Consider the following 20,177-nt stretch of genomic DNA (forward strand, 5'->3'; position numbering starts at 1 on the left):
GTTTTTTTAATTCCATTGCTTTGCTGCATGGTTAAGTGTTTTCTAAATGACTAGACTGCATAGTGACAAGAGGCGGCACTGCATCGGTGCGGACCAGACAGCGAGGAGGTGGTGGCAGGGCTCCCCGCGGAGATGCTCTGGCGGGCTAGCGTTTGCCTGCTCCAAAGAGGAAAGTTTGCCTGCAAGTTCAAATGGAGAACCCGGGGCTGGCACTGCATACAAAAGAGCCTGGCGCCAACTTAAAATACGCACCAATTCCAGCCAGGGTCCTTCCCCCCCCCCTTTCCTTTCCGAGAGTGTATTTTAACTCCTGCTGCTCCCAGGGTGTTGTAGCGTAATTTCTCCCAGCGTTAAAACTCCTGTTGATTCCCTGAAAATGAGAAGATCCGGAAGGAGGCCTGCAGTGAAAACGGCACACAATCACACACTCACAAAGGAACACTGGCTTTCCATTTAAATGAGTGCATTTAAAGTTTCCCAGGTGCAGGTTTGATCTCTCTGGTTGCCTTTTATTTTATGTCTTTTATGGCAGCCCTCTGTTTCCTGGAGTCTGAATGGAAGTTGAGCTGAGAAGCTATGCAGTTTCTCGGACCAGTTTCCAACCCTGAAAACAGGACTGTGTGCACACGAGGGCCCTGTGCAGGTGTTCTGTATACAGATGAACTAAACAGGGGAGGAAAGGGGGGGGGGTGCTAGCCCCACTGCCTGCCTTCGTGGCTTTGCTGATGCCAAAGGCCACATGTCTGAAGCTGAGGACCTCCTGCACGTGTGGAGATTCTCTGCCCAATTCTGGACCCAGATTTTTTCAGGTTAATTTCATGTTAGATCATTCTTTTTAGACAGGAATAGAAAGATTACTTGCTAAAGTCCTTGTTCTCACTGACATGAGCTGCTTCAGTATGATAAATGGATGAGACATTTTAAAGCTCCATGAAATTCCTGGCCTCTAGTCGACAGCAATGTGAAGATACTTCCCCTGGATTGCAGGAGGATTGTGATTTTCATAAATTGTCTTTACTGCCCCTTCCGTTGGCGATGGAAAGCTCCAACACGCAGCAAGCACGGAAAGACTGGCTGATGGTTAAAAAAAATGCAAACAACCCATGTAAAGTGTTTCACATTCTTGAGCAAAGCAGCAGTCATGTTAATTCTGGCAGTTCATCCAATTCATACCACTGGGGTTGGGGTTGGGGAGAGCAACAATAGACAGTTTTGCACCCAGAATGGGGTTCCCCCCCCTCCACAAAGCATCCTTTTCATCAGTGTGAGAATACTTCAATGAGAGTACCTGGATTCAAGAATCCTCTTGACTAGAGATGGGCATGAACCACCAGATTTGTGGTTCATGAAAAGTTCATTTTTTGGCTGAACAGATGTCCGGTACTTCAAAGCTCTTCCCTGACTCCTCTGCCTTCGAGTGGGCGCCTGCTGGAGGAGGCAAGGCTATGAAGTGCCAAACACCTGTTTGGCTGATAAACTGGCATGAACAGCTGAACTGGCGGCTCGTGTCCATCTTTACCTTGACCCATCAAACTTGCCAGTGTCTGTTTGAAAAGAAAACCAAATTTACTTTTTGATTTAATGGAAAATTAATCCAAGGCAAGCTGGATTCTACAAGTGACATATTCATGCATGCCTATATTTAACCTGAATACAGTGGGGTCTTGACTTGAGAACTTAATCCGTATTGGAAGGCGGTTCTCCAGTCAAAAAGTTCTCAGGTCAAATCTGTATTTCCCATAGGAATGCATTGAAAACCATTTAATCCATATCTGCTCTTTTCCGTCCATAGAAACTAACGGGAAGCTGCTATTCCGCCTTCGACCACTAGAGGGGGATATTTTGTTTCTTTTTTTCTTAGGTCAAGAAAGGTTCAGGGAAGGCAGGGAAAATACAGTCCAGGCAGTACAGTACCAGGCAGTCTGAAGACTGTCTCCCAATCCACTCTCTAAACGCTGGGAGGAGTGAGGAAGCCGACAGGCACCCTTTTCACTGGCCAACAGTTAACTGAAAGTTCAAATTTTGCACTTTCCCTGCCTCCCACGTGGTTTTTTTCAGTTCTTAACTCAAATCTAAGTATGTAAGTCAAGTCAATATTTTCCTATGAGAGCGGTTCTTAAGTCAAAATGTTCTTAACTCGAGCCGTTCTTAAGTCAAGACCCCACTGTAGTTTCTGGGCTCTAACCAAGGAGCTAAGCTCCCTGTCCTACATGATGCCTGATTCTTCCAAAGGAGCCCCCTTAGATCTATGAACACTGTCTGAAACCGCCTCTCACTTCCCTCCTTAGCAATGAGCCACTCTGACGCAGCTGAAACCTCTCCTACTTTCTTGGGTGATGTTTCCTTCTCTCATATCAGCCCCCAATCTCTCTCTTTTTATTGTCTACTTGGTGGTACTTTCCGTGTCTGGATTAATGAAGTCCTCGGCTTGTTTTCAAGCTGGTGCCTGAATGGCAGCCAGAGTTCCTGAAAACCAAAAAAGAAAGGGGGGGAAAAAAAAGGAAAGACGAGGAGCACATGGCCCTCCCTCTCTACACCATCGCTTACGCTCATGCTATTGATACTTGATTGGGATCTGTAGACGGCTGGAGCAGCGCCATGGAGCATCAGAGCATATGTGGTGGTTGGAGTAGACAGATCGAGGCTGTAGGATTTGGCAAGCAGGAGGTCTCATTAGTCAGGCTGACTGTATCTGACACTAGAGATTCCCATCTTGCTCGGAGAGGTGCTCTCTTCCTTCTGCCTTGGCTGTCATCCCAACAATATTTACATGTAGGGCAGCAGAAGGCCGTGTTAGATGGTGGTTTCTCGGTTCCCAATAAGCAGGCCGTGGAAGTTGGGGGTGGAAGCGTTAGGACAATTTTGGCTTCTTCTGTCCTCTGCGAAGCTCATGCTTGTGCTCTGTTGAGAGATGAGGAAGGTTTTTCTTTTGGGTACCACATGCCATCTTGATTTACTCGTAGACTTGATGATTAAATAGAACAGCAGCGGTACTTTGTTTCTGAGAGCCGAGGAGAGGCAACCTTGGCTCCATAGCAGGGTACATGCTTTGTGTCGACTCCCTTTGAAGGGCTCCCAGAAGGAAACCGTTCTTCTCAAGGTGTCCTTTGTCTGAAGAACTGCCCAGTCTAAGTCTGATTCCAAGATTAAAAAGGAGAAGGAGCGAGATCAGGGCCCTTGAAGCTGCCCGTCTACAGTTTACAGGTTACCTGGTCACAGTCTTCCTTCAGAGAGATTACGCCATGTTCCGGTTTAAACCACTTCTAGTTTTGCATCTGCTCATCTGATTTAGGGTACAGTCGTGCCCCGCTGGACGATTACCCCGCTCTACGATGAATCCGCTTTACGCTGACGGTTTTGCGACCGCTTTTCTGAATAACAATATATTCTTATGAACCCAAAGCATTCTGAGTTGGCTTTTTATCAGATGGGCAATTAAGTTCTATTAGTTTTACAAAAAAACCAGCAGCTTGAAGAGGCATTCTTAACAATCTGCTAGAATGTTGTTGATATGGATCAGTGCAGCTGCTTGCCTTTTTTTTGGGGGGGGGGCTTTCCTTTTGAATGCAGCTCTGCAGCTTGTCCTGATCGTTGCTGGTGCTTCAGAGTCTGCATTTACACCACTGATCTCCTTATGCTGCTTCTTGATGAGTGGCATTGGCTGATTATTTTCTTGAGAGGCTAGTGCTTTAACACATGAAAGACTTGTGACTGGAGCAGGGCGGCCCTCCCAACATTTTGCGAATGAGGTGCCCCCTGTTTCTCTGTCCATGAGTCACGTCAGTGTCATAAAGTCTGCCATGGGTTGGGACTCAAATATCTGAACAATCTCTTAATGAAAATTTAGATTTATGGCCCAGTGGTACTCCAATGGACCTTGGAATCTCACCTTTTCCTTCTTTTCCCCCCTGCTCCGACTCCCCAAATCAGTAATTTTTCTGTTTTGTAATTCTGTCCCCCCCCCCACAATAGTAAAGCAACCATTTTCTGATCAATGCATAATTTGAATAGGATGTTCTCATAATTGGATTCATTGTTGGGGCTCAAATTTGAATGCACGGTTTGCATTGAATCGCAGGGAGACGAGGAATACTTGAATTTGTCTGCCTGCGATTTGACAATGGGATAGGAAAAAAGTCACCTTTTGGATTAATTTGCTTTTATCTACTCCGGGCCCATTAAGCTGAAGGCAGCTGGTGTCAAAGGCATAAATGGAGACAAAAGCATTGCTTCCAATTGTGGAGAATTTGTTTTAAACAGCCTAGAAAATGTTTCCTACTCAGCAGGGTATGGTACACTCAAATAGTCGCATTAACAAGGACATATATAACAAAGAAGAGAGTATTTAGGGCAATCCCTCAGTATCCTGTGGTAATGAATTTTAAATTTCTGTAATGAAGTCAAAAGGCCTGTATCCGGCTTCAGTGGCACGCAGTACAGTAACTCCCATTAGCATTAATGGGAATTGGGTATGCAAACTATAGAGCTACAATAGATAGAGATTGGGGGGAAAAAAACACAGCAAAAAGCCACCAGTCAGACTATTGAGTTCATCCCCCTTCTTAAGGCTTCCCGTATTAATACAAAGAGGCTCAGTGAAAATGGGTTTGGAGCAGAATACCTGATTAGGTAGGCAGATGGTTTAGCGGTCTCTCTGCAGGCACAACGCAAAACCCCCCAGCAGATTCATCAGATCTGGCCCTCTCGTTGGGCGCACGGGGGCAGCTGCCTCAGGTGGCAGATACGGAGTGTTCTTCTTGAGCCCACCTGGGTGAACCCTCTTGCCCTGTTACTCAGCCTTTCCTGGTTTCCAAAATCAGAGCTTGAAAGGCTAGAAGAAAGGAGAAGGTCATGATGATGATGATGATGATGATGATGATGATGATGATGTTATAAATGCACTTCTGGTGAAGGGGGCACCTCCAAGGTTGTTATTATTACGTAATATTATTTAATAATTATTAAATTATTGAATACAATTAGCCATGGTTACAGAGGCTGGGTGAAAAAGCAACTAAAAATGATTCATGATGGGTGTAAGTGCTTCCTTATGAAGGGTGTAAAACCGATATTAATGAATAATAATTACGTGCTGTCAGGCTGATTCCAACTCATGGCAGTCGTTGCTGGGGTTTCCTAGGTAGTATCAGAAGGGCTGTTCCTCTGGTGATGATGCAGGACTCAGCGCCTTGCCCATAGCTATCCCGGCTGACTCTTCTGGGAGGCACAGTGGAAAATCGAATTTGCAACCCCTGGCTCTTTTGGCAGGGACTCCAACTCACTGAGTTTTCCAGCCAGCTGATATCTATGTTAGACTGCTAGCTAAGATTAGAAGAAAACAGGCTAGCTTTCAAGCCTTTCAGAATTCTTCATCAGGCTGGGCATTGATGAATGCGGTTTTGGAGGGGCGGGGTGAGGGAAGAAACCGAAATGTCCCCAAAATGTTAGGGTTGGATGTTAAGACCTGGGGTTTGTAGTTTGAAACAAATTCTTAAAATGGAGGCATCCTCGTGAAATCAGACCGAGGTTTCCCTTCAGGCGATGCAAAATTCATTGACTTTCTCCAGCAGACAAAAGGCTGCCAATCATTTACCATCTTCCAGGAAAAAAAAAAACACAACCCTCACCCATAATATGAATATGTTGAAGAGGTTGTGGAAATAATACATTATCTTAGAACTTCAGAGCTGAAAGGAGCCTTACGGATCATCAAGTCCAGCTCCTGTCAAGGAGGCACAGAGGGGTCAGGATACGTTTATGAAATTATTTTCCTTTTGACCTTCCGATTGGATTAATTGAAATTCTGTGGAAAAAAGGAAGATTTTTTTTCAAAAAAAAAAAAAAAAGATTTTGAAGATTAAGAAAACTTGGGGAATCTTAAAGATTCTTTATCAAGCAGACCTTATCTTGTATGGCATCATTAGATGGCTGAATAGCTCAGTGGTGGACACATCTTGCTGTGGATGGAGCCAGAGGCTGGGAGTTTGATTCCTCTCAGAAAAGCCAGCCTGGGTGGCCTTGGGCCAGCTGCACAGTCCCAGGACAGAAGAAGGGAATGGGAAACCACTTGAGTACAGTGGTGCCTCGCTAGACAGTTACCCTGCCTGACAGTTTTTTCGCTAGACATTGGCTTTTTTGCTATCGCTATAGCGATTCGCAAAACAGTGATTCCTATTAGGGTATTTCGCTGGACAATATTTGGTCCCTGCTTTGCAAACCGATTTTCGCTAGACGACGATTTTGACAGCTCCCTCCGCGCTCGCAAAACGGGTGTTTTCGGGACCTAAGCTTCGCAAGACAGCGATTTGAACAGCTGATCGGCGGTTTGCAAAGCAGCTTTCCTACAGCTGATCTTCACTAGACAACAACGATTCTTCCCCATTGGAACGCATTAAACAGGTTCCAGTGCATTCCAATGGGGAAATGCTTTTCTCTAGATGATGATTTCACTAAACAGCGATTTCAGTGGAACGAATTATCATCGTCTAGCGAGGCACCACTGTAATCTCTACCCAGAAAACCCTGAAAAGGGTTGCTTTAATTCAGAATTGACTTGACAGCCCACAATGATTATTATCTGCTAAAACATTACTAGCAAAGGAAGCATTTTCTCCTTTTAGTGTGTGATTTTAATGGCTGCTGCTATAGGCTTTATATTCACTGCCCTAAAATTTCACTAGATTCTTATGCTGCTGTCTCTGTGTTTTCAAGACTATTTTACAGTAATCAGAGTGTTTTTATGCTTCTTTTTGGGATATCTCTTTGAGCTGTCCTTTTTTTACAAAAATCTCCAGTGGTGTAGTTTTAAAAAAAGACTCTAGTACTGCCTGGTCTCAAAATATGAATTAATTTTAAAAATCAGGTGTAACTGTGCAAAGCCCCGTTCCCTTCAGCGGGATTCCACTGATTTCAATCATCTGTAGATTTGACCTGTTTTTCTTTAGCTGGGTGAACACGATGGGAAATTATTTTTTGCCCGACTGGATTTTCAAACCCTGTTCCTGCTTGGTAGTTATTTAATAAATTCGTGTACTTCCAGTCTCCTCTCCCCTTCCTTGTTAAAAGAATTCTCTGTAAATTGCTGTTCGCTTTGTCCAGACATCATTGGTCTGCTGATAATAGCATAGAGGTAGCAAGTGTTGGAAATCTAAGAAAGGGGGGATCTGAATTGCTGAAAGACGTATTTGTCACTGTCTCCAGTTACTAGTGTCTTCTAAATATCTTCCAAAGGGAAGCTTTTGCTGGATTATATTCCAGTGAAGGCTGAGATTCTTTTATTAACCAATGGAGGAGGCCAAGAGGTGAGAAATATTATACAGTAATTTCTTCTCATCTTGTCTCCTGACATTAAACCATGTGGGGAGATAAAGAAGAGAGTCAGCCTCTTAATTTATGAGTGAGTGATGAACTTTGGAAGAGGGCAGCTTGCATTTTTGCTATGGATGGCTAGGCATTGGCTTGTTTGTGAACCAAGTGTTCATGGATCTCCTTCTATCTGGATTGACTGCTAACCCCTCTTTCCCTAAAGCTCTCCCCCCAAATAAATCTACCTCCAAGTTTAAAAACACAGATGCAGCATCCCTGAGAGCATTTTTAGTTCTGAGGCTTAAGGAAGTTCTCATTTCCGATGCTTTGTTCAGCAGATGTAAAATTCTGCTTGTCCAGAATGTTCCTCTGCTACATATTCCCAGTGCCCTTGCGCATGAAATGAGGTGCTTATGTTTTGATACATGGCACATATGTGGCTCTGTTTGTTCTTGTGTGTGTTGGGAAATAAGCACCGGACAGCTGATCGGGATCAGGACCCCAGCCTGTGGGGCATGTATTCGGTGGCAGGCTGGCCTTTTGGCCCTTGGCCCTAGCAATTTTGATTGCCCTGCCCTGACCGGCCCTGATCCAGTCTGGGACCATCGGGAAGGGTCAGAGAAACTGGAAGGGGGCGCAGGAGGTGGGCTGCATGCTGCCCAGGGTCTGTGTTTTACCCACCAGGTTTAGGATATGGGATGATTTATCGCAAGAGACAGAACAGCCATATGTTGTTGTTGTTGTTTAGTTGTTTAGTCGTGTCCAACTCTTCGTGACCCTATGGACCAGAGCACACCAGGCCCTCCTGGTCTTCCATTGCCTCCCGGAGTTGGGGTCAAATTCATGTTGGTCACTTTGGTGACACTGTCCAACCATCTCATCCTTTGTTGTCTCTTGCCTTCACACTTTCCTAACATCAGCGTCTTTTCCAGGAAGTCTTCTCTTCTCATGAGATGTGAAAAATAAAGTGAAGGATCATGTGGCACTAAAAGGGTCATGAGTTCTAACTGGCTTCAGGTTTTGTGGGCTGTAACCCACTTCTCCAGATGCATGCTCGGGAGGGTTACACCGGATGCCTTCACGAGATTGTTGTTTCAATTGCTTTGTTTTTGGACAAGAGTAAAATGTAAGTTGTCCAGAATGCTCATTGGTATTACAAATGCCACTTTAGTAGGATTTGTGTGCTGCAGGTCATACAGTTCCCATGCATGAATAAGGATTGTAAGTGAAGAGTTTGTTTCAACTATAAAACCCCTCCTTCCGTCTCTTTCACCCTCCCCCACAAATATGTATAATAGCCATATCATCCTTTCATGTTTTCTTTGAACTTAAGGTGTTGTCTGAAGGGGTTGTATAGAAGTGTTTATTAAAGTTCACAAATTGCATTTGTCAGGATTGTTGCGCTGTCCAATAAAAATTTTTAAAGCCATATGGTCCTTGTACACAATTCTAGGGTGGGTAATATTTTTATCAGACTCCCATAATCTCACAAACATTTGCTAGCTTTCAAGTCCTGAAGGACTTACAAAACTAGCGTCGGGTGCTGTAGCCTCCATTGTTTTAAAACAAGAGAGGTTGTGTGATATATCTGGCCACAATTTGGGGGGACTTTTCTTTTATTTTTTTCTGCACTCCTTCCCTCTGTAATGCCCAACCTGATGAAGAGTCCTACAAGGCTCAAAACCTGGATTCAGTTTACGAGATGTTGGTGGTCTGATAAAGATCTCACCCACTCTCATTTCCAGATGACTGCAAAGTGAGGATGAAGGTGTGAAAGACCTCTTGGGAACAGCCAGCTGAAGGAAAGGTGGTGTTATATGAATTTTTCCTAAATTATAGAATAGCTGCTTTGCTCTCTTATGCCTCCCCCCAAAGCAAAATGCAAAGTTTGTGTCTATATCATCTCTCTAGAAGAGATGGATAAATGTGAAACAACACTGAAAGCTGTGTTTGATCCCTTTATGTTTACTGTTTATTCATATTTATTATTCATAAATTCAGGCACAAATGTTAGGCCTGCACCCCAGTGACATATTTGCATTTTATTTTAAGTTTGATTCCCCTTCCCCCCATTGCTATCCAGTTTTGCAAATGGGGATTTAATGATTTGCTGTTTCCATATTGTTTCTGTGGTTCATTCTCCATTGCTTTTTTCATTCCTCTGTGTTTTAGGGAAAGAGATTTCTAACATGGAAAAGTGATATCTGAATACATCCCCCTAAGGCAATCAATTTACTTTTAATTTGTCTGGAACTAAGCTTTCCTTTGTTGCAATGAGAAAGGATTGAAACTGCTGTAAAATTTATTAGCTTCCAGAAAGATTTTGAAATGAATTTTGTAATGATCATGCTGTTTGCTCGTACCCAAGCATGCTATTGTATTGATTGTGACGGCACCATACGGTTGCCAAAGAGGCACCAAATCTTAATGGCAACTTGAGAGTCTCTGCTCTTTACCTCTTCTTCCTTTCTGTTTGAAGTAAGATACTAGCCCATCTCAGTGATGGAGCTGAGACTGAGGAAGCGACACACCTGGGTATCTCCAGTGAAATGAGTGCATAGCCAGCCAGGATGGGAAAAGTTTCCTTTTTGAGCTTCAGCTTCCAGCGTTTCTGAGCTAGCAGGGTCACTGGGAATTATAGTCAGGAAGATCCTGCTGAGATGCTGCTGTAGATAAATGATTTCCACGTATGCCCTCCACCCTCATGTTGGAAACAGATTCTAGAAACTAGAATCCCATGGCCGAAGATCAGAACCCCTGGGAACTGCAGATGAATAGTATCTGTGGAGATCAAGATTGGGAACCCTTGAAGTAATTAAAGTGGTTGATTCTAGGTTTTTTTGGGGGGGGCACAGGGAGTGGGATCCACTTCATGTTTTACTCTGAACTTTTCAAGAATCATCTAAGGCAGGGGTTCACAACCTTTTCCACCCCGTGGACCAGCTGGGGAAGGCGAGGCACCCACGTGCACGAATGAGCAAGAACTTGTGTGCATGCACAAACAGCAGCATGGCACTTGGGCGGGTGCTCGCTCGCTCATGTGCATGCGCAAACAGTGGCACAGTGCTTGTGCGGGCATTCTCTCTCATGCACATGCAGGCGGGAGGTCTGTCTCTGTCTGGCTTAGGCCACAAACCGGCACCGGACCACGGACCGGGGGATTGGGGACCTCTGATCTAAGAGGCTGAACCTTACCTTGGATAGCTCTTGTCATGTTCAGACTGAAAATTGAAGTGGAATCATGGCCCTTGCAAAACCAGGGTCCCTGGACTCCACTGTGTGAGATTTGGAAACATGTGATCAATGGCTGGTGAAATAGGTTTTCTAGTGATTCAAAGACAGGGTTTCAATATACCCAAAATAAGATGGCACCAATCATTTGCCTGTTTTAATTTTGGGGTCCTAAAGTGGTCCTTCAGGTAAAAGAAGATTATTCTTTAAAACATCTAATAAAAATGATAAATCCTTTTCCCCCGTTACGTTCACTGTCATATTGTTTCTCCTCACCATTGCTGCTTCTGCCATTTTTCTGCTCGCCTAGGTGAACTGAGCAACTGGGGGGGTTATGTGTTACTGGCCATGCAATGTCATCACCGAGAGCAAGCAAAGTCAATTGAGAGTGAAGGCAATGCTTCCTTAATCAGCACTGGCTTTTCTGTCTGGACAGCTCTCCCCACTTTGCTCCTTGTTAGTTACGAAAAAGTGGTTTGTGTTTTTCACCACTACGAAAAGGTCTTGTAGCAAGATCTTTCATTTAGACTAGTGACCTATTTGTTGGTTTCTCTGTGGCTTCCTACTGCTATTCCAAATTGACTTCCAAATTGTAGGATTTGGCATGGGGCACTACTTATCCTCTTTGAGAAGTTACACCTCCCTTGATCTGTTAGGGGAGGAGTACCTGCATCTTAACATGCTTCCGTCTCTATTATATTATGTAAATCAGAGGCTGAAGCAAGTTCCAACAAAATCTCCCCTCCCCGTTTATTAGGGGCTATTTTTCTCTCACCTTTTGCTCATTAAACAATTGGTATGCTAACTCTTTTGAATTCAGTGAACAAATTGGATTAATGGTAAACAGAAAAGCATGAGGCATTTTGCTCAAAATTGAAGTAAAAATGTGCTTTGCTCTGAGTTCTTTGCTTAAAAAGCAGTTTTCCTCTTACATTCATTGATGTTATTTGAAATGAGAGAGGCTCTTCTGTTCAGAGAGAGAGAGAGAGGGCTGCATCGGTTCCTTTTCCCTTTATAATACACCAAATATCTTCTACTTACCATATTTTTCCATGTATAATATGATACTTTTGTCAAAAATCTTTAGACAAAAAATTGAGGGTCATCTTATACATGGAAGTAAGCTGAGGAGAGAACAAAACAAGTGGGCAGGAAAAGGGATCAAAGCGATCCTGCCATGCTTTGATCCCTGCTTCCCCCCTCCACTTGCTAAGCTCCATGGGGCTTAGCAAGTAGAAGGGGAAAGCAGGGATCAAAGGGCTGCAGGATCGCTTTGATCACTGCTTTCCCCACCACTTGCTAAGCTTCCTAAGCCCCATGGCAGTTAGGGATACTGCAGCCCTTTGATCCCTGCTTTCCCCCTCCACTTGCTAAGCCCCATGGGGCTTAGGGAGTGGCGGGGAAAGTAGCGATCAAAGCGATCCTGCAGCTGTTTGATCCCTGCTTTCCCCCTCCACTTGTGCTTGTCCCTCAATACCTTTCAGTCTCCCCACTGAGGCTGATGCTGGGATTCCATGGGTGAAAATTGCTTGGAGAGCTGAGTGGATCAAGCTTTTGATCTGGATTTTTTTTTTGTATTGCTGAATGCTGGGTTTGGGATCCTGTGGCTTGCAAATGAAAAGTCGTGCCATACCCAAATGCCAGAGGAAACCCAGCTGGCTTTTCCTCTTGTCTTTGCCATTTGAATGTCAGGCACACACGCCAGTGAATCAGATATAGATTCATCCATCGGTCCTGCCCTTTCCTTCTACTTCAGGTGTGTTGCCATCCTTCTCTGAACTTGCCTGGCATTCTAGAGCTATATTCTGATGTCTTGGAATCCCAAAGTGCATTGGGGGCTTTAGCCTCAAATTATGGTGCACCACAGAAGTCCTGGGCAAGGAGTAACTGTAGAGTGGGTAAGTGGTTTGTTACAGAGGTCGTAAAGCAAAATCCACGTACAGAGTGTGGACAAGATACTGTTGGTTTGTATTAACAGCTGCAGAGTGGAGGATTCATTGACTAGTCACTAATCTTCTCCTTTGGACCCTTTAGAGAATACAATGGACCCTAAAGGAAAGCTGGTGTCTTCCTGGGGAATCTTAGTTCCCAAGACAACCAGCTTTCCTGATGTTCTAATCTAGCCTTCTGGCACTCTCTGGAGAGCCATTACAGAACCAGACTTTTTTTGACATCATCATTTGCTGATTTGCTAGTATGCAATATACCGTATTTTCTGTGTATAAGACTATACTTTTGTCTAAAATTGTTATACTAAAATTGAGGGTCGTCTTATACACGGAAGTAAGCTGAGGAGAGAACAGAAACAAGTGGAGGGGAAAGCAGAGATCAAAGCGATTCTGCAGCACTTTTATCCCTTTTCCCCTACACTTGCTAAGCCCCACTTAGATTTCTTAATTTGGGGTTAGAAAAGTGGGGGGGGGGTCTTATATATTGGGGGCGTCTTATACATGGAAAAAATATGGTAGTATGCAGTATTGGCTCCCTCCTTTTCTTACCACCACTGGATTGTGGCCCATTGGGACTTGTGTGAAGTTGAAGGTGGGCCCGAGTCTGAAAAAGGGCTCAAATTTCCGATGGAGAGTAGATGGGTATCTTCCAGATGAGAATCATAGCTCTTCAAAAACAAAAGAAAGAAAGAAAAATCCAGTCAAGCTTGTCAAATAGCAGTAGTACTACAGCTGCAACCTACGCCACAGGACTGTTGTGAGGCTAAAATGGTGGTAGGCAGAAACATACATTGCTACCCTCATGCAGCAGATCTGTGTACCCTGACATAGGAGGAATCCACAGTGAATGTTGATTTCTGAAAATATAAACAACCCTAGGATTGCATCTCATAGTTCTTGAGGATAAAAAAGGGGGAGAGATAAAAGAGATGTAAACACTGTGTCCAAAGAACAGTTTGATGGTTCTGTTTCCAGTCTCTGTCTAAATCTATGACTGGTTGCAAAAATAAGAGGCTTTTTTAAAAAAATAAATCTAAAGCCCAGGTTGGTGTATTGTCTGTTTGGAAAAGGAGCCTCGTTTCCCCCCCCCCCCATGTCTGCCACAGCTTACCCAGGGAGCTAGTAATGTGTTCCTGTAATAGACTTCTGTAAATGCGGCAAAACCAGAGGGAGTCAAAATTGTCAAGCAGCCGAGTTTGCCACACACTGTGGGTCTTACTGTGGGCAGTTCTCTCTTGACTCCCCCCCTTTGCTCCTGCCAAGGCCCATTTGCTTTCTGCTTCCTCTTAGGGCTGCTGTTTTGACTTCTTTCTGGCGCATCTGTGCAATTTCATCTCGGTCAGCTCTTCTGTGCCATCTCTTCATCCTTTCACCTGCCTGATAGTTCCCGATTCCTGTTTTTAACAACTGGGACTTCGTTTCCATTTTTATGCAGAGGGAGGCAAGCTGTGGGCTCATTCTCTCTCCTCTAACCCCCTTTCTTTCTTTTTTCTTTCTTTCTGTTTTTTAAACCTCAGACATTTGTGAAGCAATGGGGCTGCTCCTCAGCCAGCCCACCTGTCTGAAAGCTTCGTGGCCAGACCTTTGCAAATCAATATACAGACACAGCAGGTCTGTGGTTGGCAATCATTATGAGTTGCTTTTGTGATGGTCTCCAGAGGCAAGGACAGAGGTGGATCCAAAAACCCGATGCTTGCCTCGAGATGTTTGTTGTAATTCTTGGAGAGAAGGAGATATAGTAGTGCCTCGCTAGACAGTTACCTCGCATGACAGTTTTTTCGCTAGACATTGGCTTTTTGCGATCGCTATAGCGATTCGCAAAACAGTGATTTCTATGGGGGGATTTTGCTAGACAATGTTTGGTCCCTGCTTCACAAACCGATTTTCGCTAGACAACGATTTTGACAGCTCCCTCTATGCTCGCAAACAGGTATTTTTGGGACCTAAGCTTCACAAGACAGCGATTTAAACAGCTGATCAGCGGTTCGCAAAGCAGCTTTCCTGTGGTCGATCTTCGGTAAACAATGACGATTCTTCCCCATTGGAACGCATTAAACAGGTTTCAGTGCATTCCAATGGGGAAATGCTTTTTGCTAGACAATGATTTCGTTAAACAGCGATTTCAGTAGAATGGATTATCATCGTCTAGCGAGGCACCACTGTACATCTTTCAGAGTCCCCTTTTCTGATAGGGATGGAGAGTGTTTTGAATTAAGTCTTCTTATTTTTGGGGGGACTACAGTTCTTAGAATGCTTTGGTCAACATGACCAGTGGTTCAGCATCCATACTGAAGGGGTCAGGGCATATTATAACATAGAACTGCAGAGCTAGAAGGGACCCTGTGGAATCAAACTCCCAACCTCTGGCTCTGGAGCCAAAGACCTAAACCACTGAGCTATACGGTTGGGGTTGTAAGCAGCTTTCTTTCTTCTCAGAGTCAGCCCAAGATCTTTTGCTGCCTGAGGTAAAGAAGAAGATTGAGGCCCTTCTCTAGTCCCAGGAGAGAAGTTGACCGATTCCACTGTAATTGATGGAGGAGGCTGCTTTGAAAGGTTTGTGTGGCCCACAAAGTTCTTTTATGGAACATGGAGGCGTTGAAGGTTCACGTCGTCGTTTAGTCGTTCAGTCGTGTCCGACTCTTCGTGACCCCATGGACCACAAGGAACAGCTATTTGGAGTTTGGTTGGTCAGTTTTGCACTCACGCTACATCTTTGACCCCTTTCCCATAAGGTCAGTCCTTCAGTGGCATGAACTATTTTTTCATCAACTGCATTTATATCCAACTTTCATGTGCTTAAGGCAGTGTACATGGCTGACAAGTTCTCCACTTTATCTCCTCCACGCCCCTATGGGGATGGGTCAGGCTAGGAAGACTGGGATTGGCCTAATGACACCACACATATCTGACTCCATGGCCAGGGGGTGATGCAAACCCCCAGGGTCTCCCAAGTCTTAGGGATACCAACGACAATCATATTGGCCCTTGCTCACTTTCCCGTTCACTTGGTGGATAAAAGCCATAGTGTTGTCGAGGTGAGACACTGTGGGACTAGAAATGGGCAGCAGTGCGTGCCTGTGTCTAAATGCATTGTGGGAAAGAGTGAATGCCTCACGAGGTATGATGGAGCCTTGGGATACAGTGGTTAAACTGCAGCACTGTAATGAAGACTCTGCTCATGATTTGAGTTAGGTCCCGCACTCAGGTAGCTGGCTTGAGGTTGATTCAGGTTTCTATCCTTCTGAGGTTGGTAAACTGAGTATCCAGTTAGCTGGGGGGGGGGCAGGTAGGCAGGTAAATGGCAGCCTGCATAATTAAATGATAAACCGCCTAGACAGAGTTTTAAGCACCATGAGGTGATATATAAGCAGCACATTTTGCTTTACTTTTGCTTTGCTTTATGGATGAGCGTAAACCGACAAGAGTTGGGCAATTTATAATCCTCCCAGTGGTGTTGGACTGTCATTCCCATCACCCCTCACTATTGGCTGTGTGATTTATGCCTGATGAGATTTGTAGTCTCGTAACGTACAATGGGCTGCAAGATGACTATTCCAGATGCAACTGTGACTGTGAGAACGGACATGTAGTATCGACTCTTCTTCGTCTCCCAGTTTGGAGCAACCGGATGTTGTGCCGCAGGCACTACAAGTGTGAGTGTTCCACATTGAGGGAACAAAAATGTAGAATTTTGCAAGGGCACAAATTGTGGAGATAAATATGAATTTTTTAAAAAAGTGTTCATATAATTGACTTCTGCTAGTCATGAGGATGGTAGAGTTGTGGGAAAATATGCTCCATCTGGCTTTAGGAATTTGCTCCTAACTCCCCGCACCCCATAAATTAATATAGTGGTGCCTCGCTTGACGAGGATAATCTGTTCCAGCAAAATTGCTGTAGAGCGAAATCCTCGTCGAGCAGAATAAAAAAGCCAATTGAAATGCATTGAAAACCGGTTCAGTGCGTTCCAATGGGCAAAATACCTCAGCGTCCAGCGAAGATCCTCTGTAGGGCGGCCATTTTCCGATGCCTGTGCAGCGAAAAATCCATCCTGAACACAGCGGGGAGCCATTTTGAACAGCCGGTGGCCATTTTGAAAAACCGACGATCAGCTGTTTTGATCGTCGTAATGCAAAGAATCAGTTCGTAATGCAGAGAATCGGTTCCTGAAGCAGGGAACTGATTGTTGGGAAACCAAAAAAGCTCTTTGAAACATCGTTTTGCGATCGCAATAGCGATCGCAAAAACATCTTCATGAAGCGGATTTGTTGTCAGGTGGGATAATCGTTAAGTGGGGCACCACTGTATCTTGATACTTAAGAGCGAGAGAAAACTTGTAGCCCTGACTTCATATGGGAATGAAAGGAAGGTATGTGTGTTTAAAATTATTTTATGAGTTAATCTGTATCCTGACTGAGCTCAGGCTGTATTGGGCTTCTCTTCCCTGTATCATCTCGACAGTCCTGTGAGGTAGGTCAGGTTGAGAGACTGTGACTGGCTCAAGGTCATCCAGGGAGTTTCATGGCTCTGCAGAAACTAGAGCCTCCAGCTCCCAGCTCTGAGAGCAACAAGGCAACTCATAGATTGTGTTCCTTAATCCTCCTTTAAAAACCAAACCAAAACAAAAACAACTCGGGTAGTTGAGAGGAATAACACCAGGACTAGAGAGAGAGAGAGAGAGAGAGAACAGCGGAACACAATAATATTGAGGGGGAGAAGACTGAATGTGCAGGACGCCAACCAATGGGCGCCTTTCTCTCTTTGTCTTCTCCTCCCATCCATCCCGGTGACTTTTCTTCCAGCCGATCTCTTGCAAGTGCTAAAGCATCTCTCTCTCTCTCTCTCTCTCTCTCTCTCTCTTGCTGCTGCATTGTGTTATGTGCTGCGAATTTTTATCAGTCCTCTCCTTTTTTTCCCCGAGAATGTGATGGTAATACAAATGAAATTGCAAAGTGAAAGACTTGCGCACACACAGAGATGAGCGGAGCTTCCAAATGGCTGGCACTGAGGCAGTCGGCATGCAAAATCGTGGGGAGAACAGCACCGCAGTGGTGGGAACGGGAGGGTTCAAGATATCAAACCCCGACGGGGCGCCTCCCTTGCCTGGGGTTAATGTTATTAACTCTTCATAGTGTGAAGGTGTTTGAATTGTTAGAATCCTGTTGCTTTTAGCTAGATATGGAAGGGACATTTTGGAGACTGCCGTGGCTGATGGATGAAGTGCAGGCTGCATGTTGGTTATGCTCCCGGTCAGGCAACCAGACATGTCCAGAATGCACCTCAGTGGCTTCCATGCTTTTGTTTCGGTTACAAGTGGTAGGATTCTGGTCTATGTGCTTTATATACCTATTACTACAGTAGTGCAGGAAATCCATATTACATCACTCCCAAGCATGCATTTGCACATATTATTTTGCAGTTTTTAATACAAAAGCCTGTTCTGTGATGTCACAAAGACCATTCCCTGTGACATCTCAAGTTCCGACTCTCTGGTTTCTGGTTTTGGCCCTGAAAGCACAAGAAGTAGGATTTTGCTGACCTAGCAATCCTGACTGCTGTTAGTAAAATAGACCGTGCCTGTTTGCCCCTTAGACAACTGGGGGATACCTCACACCCTCACGGGTAAATAGCTTATTTCATCCTGCATACATAAGAAATATTTTCCACCCTTTTTTGGGTCGGAGGGATCTGCAGACAACCTTGTGGTTTGGGAGGAAGTGGAGCCCAAATAAAAAAGAGGAGCCAGCAAAATTAATTGCCCAGTGTGGATTTTCTGCTTGGATATCTCATGTCGAGCAAGGTTTAAAGAACCATACCTTTAACACCGGCAGCAGGGAGGAGAAAATGCTGACTCCATGCAGCCATGCAATGCCGGCGGAACGTAGTTTTAATTTATTTCCCATCGCAACTTGTTTCCCTTCAGCTTTTTGTTCTGACAGCAGTAGCAACAGCAGCAGAAATTCAAAAAAACGATATCTCGAAAGGTTGAACTTCAGCCTGTTAAAATAATAAGAATAAAAGTGTGTTTTTGTGTCTGTGGAGCAGAGTGGCAGTGGCGGTAGGGAAATGGTTGTGATAAAAACAGCTCTTTTAAAATGTCACTTTGCAAATGTATTCTGCTTGCTATGGGAAACCAGTGAGGTTTATAGGGGACAGGAAGATCTAGACTACAAACCTGGTTTTAGGTGACTTGAACTGTCATGGCATTTCCTGCCAAGCCTCGTGTATTTGATAATGATGCTGGCCATTCTCCTTTTGGAGAACAGAGTCTGAAACAGCCAACAGCCCTCGCTGTTATAGCCAGTTGTGAGGACTGATGGGAGTTGTGGTTGAAAACTGGAGGGGCTGTCCTTCACTTACTCTGGCTTTGTACAACTTCACTTCCAAGGACTATGATTCTATTATTCTACTTGGGAGAAGAAAGACTTGCAGCTAAATTAATTGGTCCAGCATAGCTTTCTCCAATCTAGCACCCTCTAAATGTTTCAGACGACACTTCCCATCATTTCTGAATGACGAGCATGCTGAGAAGGATAATGGGATTTAAAGTGTGAAATAAGTGGGTGGCACTAGGTTAGGCCCTTGAACCCCCCACAGGCTCCATTGATTCATTAGTGCACCAATTTGCTTTTCAGGAAGCACATGATGAAACTGGGGTGTAAAACCATAACGAAGGCAAATACAGCTGGCCAGCGATAGGCAACCCAGTGTCGTCTCTGGAGGTCTGACCATTGGCTGTATTGGCTGGAACATAAAGGAGTTGTTGTCATCTGTAGTCAAAATATCTATAAGACACTAAGAAGGAGCCCATCCACACTGAACATATGTTCAACTACTTTTACACACATGGTCCCAGTACTGCATCCTAGTGTTCACACAGTGCAGGACTGAAACTAGTGTCAACAGAGTAAAAGCAGATCAAAAGGACTTCCTTTCTGTTTTGTTTTTTTAGATACCTCTTCTCTCTCTCTCTCCCTGTATTTTTGTTCTCATTTGCTCCTGTTTGCTCCAGTGCAGGATGGGCCCGCATAATGCATTTTTTCATGCTGGTCTGTGCATTTTTAAGTGTGTATCATTTGATGATGTTTCCTGATGGGCATTTTTCGGCACGTGGCTTAAAAAAAAGGAAAGAGAGGAGAGGGTGAAGTGGGCCAAGAAGATAAGCAAAGTGGGAGGACAATCTGCATTGGAATGAAATGCTGAGGAGCAATTCTGGACCTGCGTGAATGGCTGGTACTGGGATCCCAGTAGATCCAGTCACAAATACTCTCCCTGTGCATGCGAGCAAATACTGGGGTGAACTATTCCAAACTGCCTAAAGAAGGCAACTCTGTTTAACTGCCTACAGTAAACGGTCAGATTCTTCTAATTTATACTATTAATAAAGTGAATCTCGTATGACTCTTAAGCCCCATCAGGTTCTAGGGAATTTCTGAAGGCCATTGAATGCCACCGGCCACCCTGGCTGAAGCAAAGCAGGGTTTGGTCTTGACGATATCTAGCAAACAAAATGTGTGCTCCCTTGGTTTCCATAAAATCAGTATTGGATCTATGTGCAGAAAATAAATAGCAACAGTATGGGTCTTGTTGTTTCATTTGCAACAGGTTTTGGCAATTAGCCTTCACAGGTAAGCAACTCATTATTTGCAACCATTCTTTCTATTATAAGTCCCCCTTTTTGTTGTTGTTGTC

General features: G+C 44.4%; 1 protein-coding gene and 1 long non-coding RNA gene across 5 annotated transcripts in view; one reads left to right on the plus strand and one right to left on the minus strand.

The window, feature by feature from the left end:
• The window catches only part of LOC144584455 (uncharacterized), a 44,820-nt gene extending 24,649 nt beyond the window's left edge, over window positions 1-20,171 (minus strand). Inside the window, exon 1 of the long non-coding RNA XR_013538717.1 lies at window positions 1-20,171. This exon is cut by the window's left edge and continues 16,451 nt beyond it. This is a non-coding gene — a long non-coding RNA (uncharacterized LOC144584455).
• The window catches only part of PCDH19 (protocadherin 19), a 142,976-nt gene that overhangs the window by 121,424 nt on the left and 1,375 nt on the right, over window positions 1-20,177 (plus strand). The gene's annotated exons all lie outside the window — the stretch shown is intronic.

This window comes from Pogona vitticeps, chromosome 11, assembly GCF_051106095.1.
Source record: "Pogona vitticeps strain Pit_001003342236 chromosome 11, PviZW2.1, whole genome shotgun sequence".
In the NCBI taxonomy this organism is placed as follows: domain Eukaryota; kingdom Metazoa; phylum Chordata; class Lepidosauria; order Squamata; family Agamidae; genus Pogona; species Pogona vitticeps.